Raw genomic sequence first — 12925 nt, 5'->3', positions numbered from 1 at the left:
CTGATTTAACTACACAGGCATGGATCAAGCACTTTTTATTAGTCAAGAAATAGCTGAGGTTTAAAATGTACTGAACCTAGGTATATTAAATGCAAAGGCTGTTAAATAATCAAGAAAAAGAATGCAAAGTTAGGAATTATACATAATACAGCTGAAATGTGAAAACAGATGCTTTAAATTAAAATAATGATATATACTCGATAATACAAACATTACAAAATATTACTTCACTCTTGATCACAGTATGTCCTGTCTCCTGGTTGTGTTTTGCAACAGACTTATCAAATTCTTGGACAAATATATAAAAGAAAATGCAATAAGGCAACAAAGAAAAACATTAAAATCGAACTGAATAATACTGACACAGCTGGAATGTGGGTGATCACAAATACATTCTCAATGCTTTAATACAACACAGGATTGCATAAAGCACTAAGGATTGGAACAAGGCGTCGTCTGTAAAAGTTATGCTTTAGAGATGAGCATAAAAACGAACTAGTTTTGGACAATGATAAATTAATACATCTTTAACACTTTAAATGATATATTGCTTGTTTTTTTTTTGTTTGTTTTAGAATGTTGAATTATCTCGAATGTTTGAAGTTAATTATTTGTCAAGTACATTAGAAACAGGTAAATGTAGTTTGGGCACAGACTAATTTGTCCAGAGACACCGCAGTAGGGGTGGGGAGATGGCTGCTAGAGAAGATTAGGTGATGGAAGAGGGTTATGTTTGAGTAATGGGAATGTAAGGGTTAAGATCAGAAGGAGAGATGGAGTATGCAGGGATTGATGTGATGGGTAGGGAGGGAGGAGTCAGTTGGAGTTTTACAGTAACTGGTAGCTGGCGTACGGCAGTGGATCATTTTGTTGGACAGGCCATAGGTTCTGGCAGTTGAGGATGTTCTTTGGTTTTCTTGGACTGACAGGCATGTTGGGCCATTAATGGTTCCACTGTGTCATTATTTTTCTCATTGGTGGGTTTTGTTTTGGTAGGTCAGCACAGGCTTTTACCATGGCCTTTCAATGGTGGGGTTCGGTGGGAGCAGCTCATGGTTGTGGGTGAGGGCAGCCATTGAGGATAACAGTTCGACTTTCTTTACTGGGTCAAGTTTTCTCCTGTGATTTGTGGGGTGGATAACAGTCATTAGGAATTCTTCTGAGTCTAATGCAGCCATTCAGTTTTAAGTCTGTCTACTCCTGTCCGCGGAGGATGCACAGAGTTCCCCTGTACAGGGACAGTGCAGTTCTGTGCTGATTTTAAGCACTCTGTGCTTGTGGATGTTCACATGGTTCTTTAAGCATTGCACATGTGCAGTTGCTGCTATTTGTGCCGATAGGTGGTCATGACTGCAGGGATTACTGTGGTGCGGTTTTGGACAGTTACTAGTCATTAATGCCTGGGAAATTAGATAGCAATAACTAAAATAATACTAAATGTAATAAAAGTAAACAAGGAAAGAGGAAAGCAGTATGACTGCACCTGTGCAGCATTATGGATTACGAGTACAGAATGGGTAATGGGGCTTGGGGATTTTCCTTCTCAACTGATACCTTAATTATGGCATTGGCATTACTTCCTGTTGGGAACATGGTGGTTGTTACAAAGTAGGTGGGGAGACAGTATTGGCCTTCAGGTTTCTGATTGGTTGATACACTGTGGGTCATTTGTTCCAATGCTGTGCACTGGAGGCTGCTGACAGCATTGAATGTGCATCCCTTCATGCTTCTTCTTTCTCGAAATTGAATAGACAATGTGAAAGCACATTAAACATTAACTGTTGTCAGCATTTTGATGTAAGGTTACAAGGAGGGAAGTTTTCCATAAATACACAGTTGGCAGTAGCAGGGCCATTTTGGTAGCCTTGTCCATATAGATATATATATATATATATATATATATATATATATATATATATATATATATAGGGTCTCATTCACATTGTCGTAAGCTGATAATATCGAATACAATTTTGTCGGCATGACAATGTCGAAAGTCCAGAACATCGTGCAGGTAAACGGAAACCTCCGTAAGGGGGAGATTTCCATTTACCTCAATGTAGTGCGGTCTCGGAGTTGGTATATTTAAGTACAGGGGGTGTGGGGGGTGCAGGGGTGCTTACACTTGGTGGACAGTGCTATGATTTATGTTGTTTAAACTTAGTATATGTATGATATGTGTTTTCAGTGTTTTGAGTTTCAGTGTTTTAAGTTTTCAAGATTTTGAAGTTTCAGTGTTTTGAGCTTTCAGTGTTATGAAGTGAATCCATATATATATATATATATATATATATATATATATATATATATATATTTATATATATATATATATATATATATATATATATATATATATATATTTTGTCATTGTTACTTCCCTCTGGTCATAGCTTTTCTCTCTGTTTACAGACGGCACAGACCTGCAGAGTGCAGGACAAATGGACAGCTATCATGGCTCAAACAGAAGAGCTGTTCAAGGAGGTATTGGCGGGAGATACACATGTAACCGGAGGCAAGAGATGAGCACAGTCGATGAGGCAGGAACCTACGTACCAGACGGAAATGTGCCAGAAAGTAGAGGATCAGCTCGACTGGTGAGGGAAATGCTCCAGGAGAAGCAAATCCTGGTAGTGCTGCAAGTAATCGCATTATATCAGGGTAGGGAGGGTTAATGTTAGGTTGGATACTCCTGGGAGCAGGGGAGCAGTTGTGGGAGGTTTAAGAGAGATGCTGCTGGGACTAGTGGATGGGGATTATGGTGGTGATCAGGATTCGATCCAATGGGGTGAGCAGGTACGGGGTGATATCTCGGGTTCTGAGGTTTTGGGGGATGAGAGTGAGCCTCTGCTGTTGGGGAAGTGTAGATTCAGCTACAAAGCACTGGGGTCTGTGTCAACTTGAAATGGGATCTGATTTTGGAATTCAATCAGGGAATTGCTTGTCTACTCATTTTGGTGACAGAGGAAAGGGGAGTTTTTCTTAACCCACATATCACTACTTCCATAAAAGAGAAGATATGAACAGATCAGTATGTTTACATATTTGAGCTGATTGATGTTGAAGGGGTTCAGCAACTGGTTGAAGCAGACAGAGTGGGTAACAAGGACTTGTTTGCAGCTTTAGCTGCCTTGGGTAGGAAGAGGGTCAGAAAGTTCAGGGCCTGGACTTGGGAGAATTGGGTTTTGGGTTTTATTTATTATAGGACTCTATGTCTGGAGAAGGATAACTCCCAGGCTCTACCATTGTTGACTTACTTTTTGACAATCTGGGAGGTGCAGAGGTTGTGGGCAGGAAATGCGTGGTTATTGTATGATCAGCAGTTCTGCAAAATGAAGGTTATTGATCAATCGTTGAAATGGAAAGTGAGGTTCAGGATATTTGGCTGGCTACTATGTTAGACAGCATGACTAGCTTACAGAATATAAACAGGATGGGAGAGAGCCTGTTGAAACATGCTGGGCTTTTAATTCAGGTAATTGTGCCTGTCCAGCATGTACATTCTTGCACACTTGCTCGATTTGCACAGGGATGCATTTGGCTTCACAATGTTGCTGTTGAGAAGGGGATTCGGCTTACACTGTTTCGACAATGGATGACCTGCTGAGTCAGCAAGGGGTTACAGGCAGGGTAGTTTTTGTGAGTAAAGCGGCAGTATTTTATTTATTTTATTTATTTATTTTAGGATCAGTATCCCCTTTCAATGGCAGAGAGGCAAGCTTGCATTCCCATTCCCCCTTTAAAGTACAAGTATTGTGGCAGGTGTTGACAAACTTTCCAGGTACGATTTCCAGAGTTGATTTCAGGGATTTTACAGGGGTTTTCCATCAAATCTGGTATGCAGGGGGATGGTGGTGTTTAAAAAATGTGTGCTCTGTTCAAATTAATGAAGAGAGTTTTCAAGGTGTGCCTGACAAAGAGCTGCAAGCTGGAAGATTACTGGCCATTTTACTTCCCCCCCATTTGTGAGTTTTAGGTATCCCTTTTGAAGTTGGCTCCTATGAAGTCACCAGGGGACTTTTGATTGATGCACTATTTATCCTTCCAATATGGGGAGTCCTTTACTGACAAACAGGACTCTTGATTTCGGTATGCATCTTTGGACGATGTAGTGGAGATGATTAAAAGGTTTAAGGATCCTTCGCTAGTGATGGCAATATCAAGTTGGCATTTCATTTGTGACCAGTGTGGGAGGATGAATGGCCATTATTAGCTATGATGGTTGATAATAAGCTTTATTTTGATAAGGCCATGCCCATGGGCTGAGCTGTGGCTTGTGCCACTTTTGAGAAGTTTAGTACTGCTCTTCACTGGATATGGCAGTAAAAGGTGTGTAGTCAGAGGGCTATTCATTAGATGATTTTTTTGTTGTGAGGGATGGTTATGAGGGAGCTAAACACAGGATGCATGCTTTCTTTGATATGTACGATGAGTTGGGTGTGCCTCTTGCAGACAAGAAGTTGGAAAGTCTGGCCAATGCTTTATGTATTTTAGGGTTGACAGTTGATGCAAAATGAGCTTTCTTTTGGCTTCCTGAAAAGAAGATATAGCATTTGAAGGGTACGATTGCGTGATTTAGGACTAAAGATAAGGTGTGGATCAGGGACATCATAGAACTTTTGGGTCTGTTGAACTTTACTTGTTGGGTGATTAATCCAGGCAGGATGTTTTGCAGGTATATAGCATTTCTGCTAAAAGGAAACAAAGGTAATCCAGAGGGGATGAGTGAAGTCTGATATCCATCCTGTGACCCAGACGGTGACGTGACTAACAAGAAACAAAGTATAAAGGATTGGTCCCTATAAAATCACTTTAACTAGCAGTTCCAGAAGAATCTCTCTCTGATGCCTTCCCTGTGGGAGGAACAGAGACACCTTCTTGAAGTTTCCAATAGTTTATTCAGAATTTATTAGAATAAGAGCACTCATCCAGCTACCTACTTAACTGACTTTATTTGGACCAATGCTTTATACACTACTTCTGCTAAAAGGGGGAAAAGCAAGCACTATTAGGTGCGAATTGGTAAGTTCATGTGAAAGGATCTGAATTTATGGGCATCATTTCTTGTTTGGCTCAATGTCATTTCTTTTTGATAGAGTGATAGGATCAATCAAGAGGAGTTGCAATTCTTCACAGATGCTGCCGAGGGACAAGGAATGTGGACATACTTTAATGAGGAATGGTTTGCGGCTCAATGGCGAGCTGATTTCGAAGAAGAGTGGAAAAGGGATGTGGCTTTCCGGGTCTATATTATAGCCTCGAAGAGGCGTTCCATCGAACACCTCTTCATCGACCCTTAAACCACAAAATGGCGAACGCTCACATCAGTGATTTCTTTCCCTGGGAAAGAAATCGCTTGGTCATGCTTGTTAGTTTGCCATTTTCCGCACTGTAGTGCGATCTCAGAGTTGGTATATTTAGTAAGGGGGGTGGGGGGCACAGCCCCCACTTTGTAATGTTTGTAGTGATTTGTTTTTTTTTTTTAGGTCAAACGATTTCTTTCCCGTGGAAAGAAATCCCTGATGTGAACGTTTGCCGTTTTGTGGTTTTGCGGTTTAAGGGTCGATGAATTCGATGGAACACCTCTTCAAGGATATAATATAGACCCGATTTTTCTGGAGTTGATGCCTATTTGGGCTGCTTCAGTAGTTTGGCAGGAAAACTCTGGGACAGAAAAGTGTTTTTTTTTTAATTCTCACAATTTGGCAGTTGTACAGGTTTTAAGGTCGAAAACTGATAAATCTTAGTTGCTCTCTTTAGTTTGAAGGAAACTCGTTTTGCAAAGTTTATTGATTAATCTTTCTTTTTCAGGCATGCATTTACAACGTACAAAGAATTCTATAGCTGACAGTCTTTTTCATTTTCAATTTCACAGGTTTCAACAGTTGGTTCCAGAGGTGCAGGTCAAGCCTGTGTCATTACCACGGGAAGTTTGGCATCTTGGTCAAATGTAGTGGGATGGCTTAATCAGCAATAGTGGGCAGTATTGACTAGAATGGCTTATGGAAGGGATTTACTGTCTTTTGGTGAATATGTGTTAGAGCTGCCAGAAGAGGAGAAGGTATGATCTTTAAAGTTGTTGCTGTATTATTCATCTATTGTGTGCCTGATGGCACAGGCAGCTAAGTCAGTTAGAGTACATTTAGCAGCTCTTAACATATTTGCTGGGGTGATAGTATTGGAGGATGTAACCAAATCATGGATCATAGGCCGGTTGTTGAAAGGGTGGGATCAGGTTCATGGTAGGAGGAGTGACGTGCTGCTGCCTATGACGAAACAGGCTCTTAGGTTGTTATTTTCAGGACTGCAGTTATTAGTGGGAAATTCCACAGATTATCCACTTTGGGCTATGCTGGCAGTATGGATGTATACAGGAGTGTTTAGGGTGAATGAGCTTTTAGGTTTGTTGTTGTGGGGGGATATTTTTGTTTTTTCTTCTACAGTGTTGGTTTGGTTATAGCAATCTAAGACAGATCAGGTAGGCAAGGGGACACAGATTGTGTTACAAGTATGTGTGGAGGGCCTTCTTTGCCCAATGTCATGGGGTGGGAAACTGCAGCTTTCACATGGAGGTAGACCCCAGGATTTATATGTTTGATATGGAAGGCCTTTCAATGCTTAGGTTTTTGAGGTGAAAGGTTTTCTATGCATTCTTTTTGGATCGGAGGGCATTGGACTTGGTAAGATAAGTAAGGTCACTAGAGGGTATAAAGAGGGTTGGGTTTTGGTTGTTGGGGGCATTTTTATCTTATAGCCACCATAACTGCATCCACATTTCAAAATGACCATTACCTTGACTGCAATGCAGCTCAAGTACCACTATTTCTGTTCTACAAGAACTGCCATGTTTTTATGCTATGCCAATTTTAATAGAGAACTCAGGTATTGTACTGTGTTACCAATTACTGTCTAAGTTTTATACGTTTGGTACATAGTGTATTTTACATTTATAAGTTTTATATTTTGTGTATTCTACATTTATCATTTTTGTTAAGTTTCTATATATTCCACTGTATTAATGTTGGAGCTTTTTTGAGTAGCCATGGTGGTGCAGTGGTTAGTGTTGCCACCTCACAGCAAGAAGTTCTCTGGTTTGATTCTCAGCTGGGGTGCCTTCTGTGCGGAGTCTGCATGTCCTCCCTGTGGTCATGTGGGTTTCCTCCGGGTGCTCCAGTTTCCTCCCACATCCCAAATACATGCTGTAGGTGGATTAGACACTCTAAATTGGCCCTAGGTGTGAGTGTGTGCATGTGTGTGCCTTCTGTGGAAGGTTGGGTGCCAGGCTGGCAACTCGACACTGTAAAACTCCACTGCCAATTATGAGCGGACAGGTGATCCGCTGTGGCGACCCCTAACTGTGAAAAAGCCAAAAGAAGAAGAAGAATGTTGGAGCTTTTTTCCCCGGGCCTACACTGAAAATGGGTTCCTAACCAAGTAGACTTTCCCGGTCAACAAATGTCAATAAAATAAATAAATAAATTATATTAGGTAAGTGAGTGTTATGATTGATGCTGCTATCAAATTCTTTTTTTTTTCTATCCTTTAGGTGGGGTTTTTGTCATATTGGGCCATCTCTTTGTCTATTGGGTGGTGAATTACTCTATGATTCGACCGGATGGAGCAGAGTTGGAGTTGCAACAATACAGGTGGAAGGTGTTTTGGCATGGTTGCAGAGGTCTAAGGTGGCATCAACTCATGGACAAATTGGAAGATATTCAGTGCAAGTTTGTGATACCACGTATTTTGGTAATGCACTTGGCAGGTAATGACCTGGGGAGAATTCCTAAGCAGCAGTTACTGGCTATGTTGGTGAGGGATTTGGAAAGTCTGAAGCATAGGGTTCCCTCTATGATTATAGTTTGGTCTGAGATAGTGCCATGGTTGATTTGGAGGTACACTATGGCTGTTGAGCAGCTTGCTGTTTCATTAATCATTGACTTTCGAGAGTTTTGGGACAGCTGTGTGCATATGCCATTGAGCACAAGGATTTTGACAACAGGGAGCCAATTTGGTTTTGAGAGGATGGGGTACATTTAAGTGAATTGGGACTCGATCTCTTTAATGTACACCTTTCATTGTTTTTGAAGAATTTGGTTATGTTGCTATATCATTACCTCTCAACCTTTTAGAGCAAGAAATCTGGACAAAGCGATATATAAAAGTGGGACAAAGGTCCAAAAATAGGGGCAATTTTTAAATACTGCTCTTGCAAACTTAGAAAGCTGATAGAATAACAGGTTTTGCATTAGTATGAACTTTCTAAAGGGTATAAAGTCTGAAACTCAAATGTCTGTCATTATTTTCTAACTTCAGTCTTTAATGATTTGCCACTGATTTGCCAGAAAAACAAAATTTTATGAAAAATGGACCAAAACAATCTGGGCATTCTGCAAAAATCTGTACAGCTGAGAGGTGTGTGTATGCTTTGGGGAAGGGTGAACGGCCTGTATTAGGCTAGTGGGTGGAGAAGAGGGGCTGTGTTGAACTCCCTCTTCTGTTCCCCCTTCTAGTTATTTCTGTTTGGGTTGGTAAAATGTGTTTGTTTGTTATGGAAGTGAGCAGTATCATGTCGCTTCAAATAGGAGGATGTTTTAGTGAGCACATTGATTTAACTCTGCTTTACATTAATAGTATATTGAAGATGCGTGGGCTACCCTACCTATTGTAATTTATGCTGGAATTTTACGACAATGATTGTACTGAAGTAATTGCTAATAAAAGGTTGTCTCATTCTAAATGGTGTGGTTATTTGTGTGCAAAGGGGGGTCTGGACAAATGTTGTTTGGGTTAGACTAATATGTTCAGAGACACCACAGTAACGGTGAGGAGATGGTTGACACTGTGGAATTAGGTAATGGAAGAGGGTTAGGTTTGAGTAATGGGAATGTAAGGGTTAAGGAAGGATGGAGGGATGAAGTAGGTAGGAAGTGATGTGATGGGAAGGGAGGAGTCTGTTGGATTTTTACAGTAACTGGTAGTTGGAAGGATCAGATTTTTGCATGGACTTTCTGGTCCCTTCCCCCTGCCCTTAGTGCAGTTTATGCAGATTTTAGTATTTCTGGGCTTGGGTATACATTTGGGGCTTGCAGGCAGAGAAGAGGGGCTGTGCTGAACCCTTGTTCTGTTCTCCCTTCTAGTTATTTCTGTTTGGGTTCTTACAATGTGTTGGTTACTGAAAGTGAGCAGTATCAGACTGCTTCTAATGGGAGGTTGATGTTTAAGTGAGCTGATTGATTTACCGCTGCTTTACATTAATAGTATGGTGAAGGTAAGCGGGTTAAGCTGCCTATTGTAATTTATGTTGGAATTTTATGAAAATGATTGTATTGAAGTAATCATATGTTTTGGGGTTAATAAATAGTTGTCTCATCCTAAATGGCGTGGTTATTTGTGTGCAAAGGGGGGTCTGCATAATGTACACTGTGGGTAATCTGATCTTTGTGCAAAAACAAGGAACAAAAATCAGTACCAACAAGATGAACAATTAACTAATCATTCGCTCACATATGAATAAGGGCCAACAAAAAGCAGTGCCACTATTCTGCCTATTTCAACAGCTCTGCCTGACTGTCACAGGTCTTCTCTCATGCTATTCCTTCAACTCTTGGTTGGACATCCTTGCCTCCTTTTGCCTTATTCCTGCCTTTCCCAAATCTGATTCACTAAATCAAGCTACGCTTTCCAGGGCATATGACTAAACTACCACAGCCTGTTATACTTGACCTTTTCTGCAGCTGGAGCTACTTTGAATTCAGCTCTGATGTCTTCATTTTTTGCCTCACCCACAGTGTACATTTCCACTATATACCATTCACTGACAGCTTTGATAATTTGATACATTTATTAAACACTAGAAATATATGTCTAAAACATCTAAATGTAGTAATGAATGGGATAAAAAGGAGCTTTGATTATAATAATAAGTGCAGATGGGGTTAATGATTCACTGTATTACAGTATTATACAATGTGTCTATTAAGAACAATGCTATTCAAAAAGCACCAGCGACAAGAAAAAAAAGTTTAATAACAATCTTGCTTACAGTTGTTAGTATGGATTGTCTTCTCTAGATTTCAGTAATTACCCCTAATGTAGCTTCTATAATCTACTCATCCATTACTTATAAAGATATTATATTACCAGGTGAAACAAACCATTTAGCTAGTACTGATACCAGAAATGCTGCAATTTAAACTGCAAGTGAATAAACTCTGCATCTGAGTAAGAAAGGCACTCTAAACAGAAAAATGCTACAATCATTTAAAAAGAATGTTTAGCAATAAGCAGTGCCAGTGTGCTTTGTAAATATTATTTATAGTGTTTGTATTTCAGATTTTAATGCTCACAACATTCTTTGATGTTACAGACTATAAAATATAATAGGGAACATCTTACGTATTGCTGCATTACCTATTGAGACTATCCTTTCTCTACTCATTATATGGAAGCATGTTTATACGATAACTATCCAGATCTGTTTGTATGGAAAATGTGAACTTTATACTATTGGCCTACAGCCATTTTCATTCCTCACTGGTTAATTCAGACAAGGCATGTTTCTAACTTTTCCACTATGGAAAATACCTTTAATAAGTCACTACAGAAATCATGTAGCTTCATAGGTAGGTACTAGGCTATCGGCCCAAGGGCCTAAGTAAGCCTAGCCAACAAGGTTCCCTTGCTTATGCCACCCAAGAAAGTTATTTTCCTGTGACCCTGTCGAGCAGAGCCACAGACATGATCCCCGGGGTGTATTTCCTATTTCCCATCCACTTATCAAGATTTTTCTTGAAGAGTGCTAATGAGGAACTTTGCTTGACATAGATGGGTAGCTTGTTCCAGAGTATGGGAAGTCTCTGGGACAGGACTCTATACCTCCAGCATGCCCTGTTTATTGTGATGACAAGGTTTAGGCCCCTAGAATGTGTAGCTTGGAGGGATTGGGATTTCTTTAGGTGTAGCATGTCCAACAACTCTGGGTTTGACATAGCTTTATATGTTAGGCAGAGATCACCTCGGAGTAGACGATATGCTACGGAGTAAAGCTGGAGTTTTTTGAGATGGTCAGTGTAGGGCATCTGTTTAGAGGCCAGTAATCCTCTTTGTGAGGTACTTCTCTGTCCTTTCCAGCTGCTGCAAATGTCTTGTGAGGTACATTCCAAAAGGGGCGTTGTACTCTATAATGGGTCTAATGAGTGTCAAGTAGAGGGGAACGGTGACCTCTTTTTTCCTAGATGAAAATCCTTTTGTGATGAGGTGTGCCACGTAGAAGGATTTCATGATTACTCTGAAGATGTGATTATCAAAGGAGAGAGAGTTCCCAGGATCAGTGGTGGCTTCCCCTTTGTGGAGTGGGATAACTGTTGCTGTGAGCCATTCAATTGGCACAAAGCCTGACGTGAGACTATGATTGAACATGGTGCTTAGGTGGGGAGCCAGTTAGTTCTGAAGTTTGTGTAAAACGCAGCCTGGGATTTTGTCTGGTCCCATGGATGCTGTGTTTTTGGTTTTAGAGAGTGCAGTTTTTACCTGCATAGATGTGATTACAGGGACTCTGCATTCTTCCTGTATAGATATGGGTCCTTTAGAGGGTTAGAGGGGAGCAAAGTTAGCACTGAACCTATCTGCCAGGATGTTGGCAATATCAGTTGGTTCTGCAATTGTCGTGCCATTGTGCTGTAACTCAGAGCAGGTCTGGGTGTTGCCATTGTGATTCTTGACATAGCTATAGAATGCATTGTGGTTGCCCTTATAATCAGTGGAGATTTTGTTTTTGTAGCTAGCTTTGGAGGATCTTATAAGGGATCTCAGCTTCTTACTGAGGCTGACCAGGAAGCTCCTCCACTCATGGGATTTTACTCTCTTTTGCAACAGTTTCTTCCTTCTGTTGTAGAGTTTGTTTATGGCAGGGGACCACCAGACTGGCTTCCTTTTTTGGAGGATAGCGTCATGGTTCTGTTTGGGACAGCACAATCCATGCACTCGTGTAAGTGCTTATAGAGTGCATTTGTGTAGGATTCAGCAGTCGTAACTGTATTGCCATCTGCATGGGTGTCATGAGGTTTGTCATGAGGTTTGCCACTTCTGTCTTAAGAAGCATGAAGTTGACTCTGGAGAACTTTTTTACTATGGTTTCCTTAAAGGAGTACAACGGGTTTCTAAACAGAATTGCTCAACTTCCCTGCCTTTTTCCTCCCTATTTACACGTTCCTTTATAAACAAACAACAAAGCACCGTTTAAAACATTGCAATTCCCCTCACTTTTCTTCCCCAAGCCTACCTTAGCGTACAGGGATTGTTTACCTTTGAAAAACATTCTCTCGCGTTTCAGTTTAGCATGCTGGAGTCACCCAATTACTGACATCATCGCGGCCAGGCAGTGGAGATATTTTTTTTTAACAGTTCCCTCCCACGAAGTGACATCACCGCAGCCGGCCTCGGTCAAACAATCAAACCCACCCATTCTGTGATGTCACAGCTGCCCTGTCCTTCCCCCAGCCTTTGAGTGCTAAAATAGAGCTGCAGGAAGTAGAGAAGTTCTTTTCCTGTTGTTGTTTCCAGTAGGCATTATTTTGCCAAAGGAACGTGTTATGGAAGCTTTGCTGTTAACGGCGTTTTTTCAGGGATCTGCTAAATTGGTAAGTAAACTTTTTTTTAAAATCACTAAAGTTGTAACTGAATTTCTTCTGATTTTGCTTAATTTAATCTGAATAGTAAAAGTTTAACTTGCCATGTTTGTGAATTAATAGCTGCATATGGAAACAAGTACACGTGTTCTTGGTTTGTTGGTAGTACTGAATTTCACTGTATTTTACTGAATTTCACTGTCTTGACCGGCTCAATTGGATTTTCTTTTGTATTAAAATTCTGCTCAATTTTGGAAGCTTCGCTCGTCTGTTTAATTTACTTGTTGGTAATAGTAACAGTA

General features: G+C 40.5%; 1 protein-coding gene across 1 annotated transcript in view; it reads right to left on the bottom strand.

Moving 5' to 3' along the window:
* The window catches only part of LOC122803144, a 429252-nt gene that overhangs the window by 146065 nt on the left and 270262 nt on the right, over positions 1-12925 (bottom strand). The window lies entirely within an intron of this gene.

This window comes from Protopterus annectens, chromosome 5.part1 (genome assembly GCF_019279795.1).
Source record: "Protopterus annectens isolate FY-2018-M chromosome 5.part1, PAN1.0, whole genome shotgun sequence".
NCBI classification, from domain to species: domain Eukaryota; kingdom Metazoa; phylum Chordata; order Ceratodontiformes; family Protopteridae; genus Protopterus; species Protopterus annectens.
The sequence above is the reverse complement of the archived record's forward strand: the minus strand, read 5'-3'. Positions and strand labels throughout refer to the sequence as shown.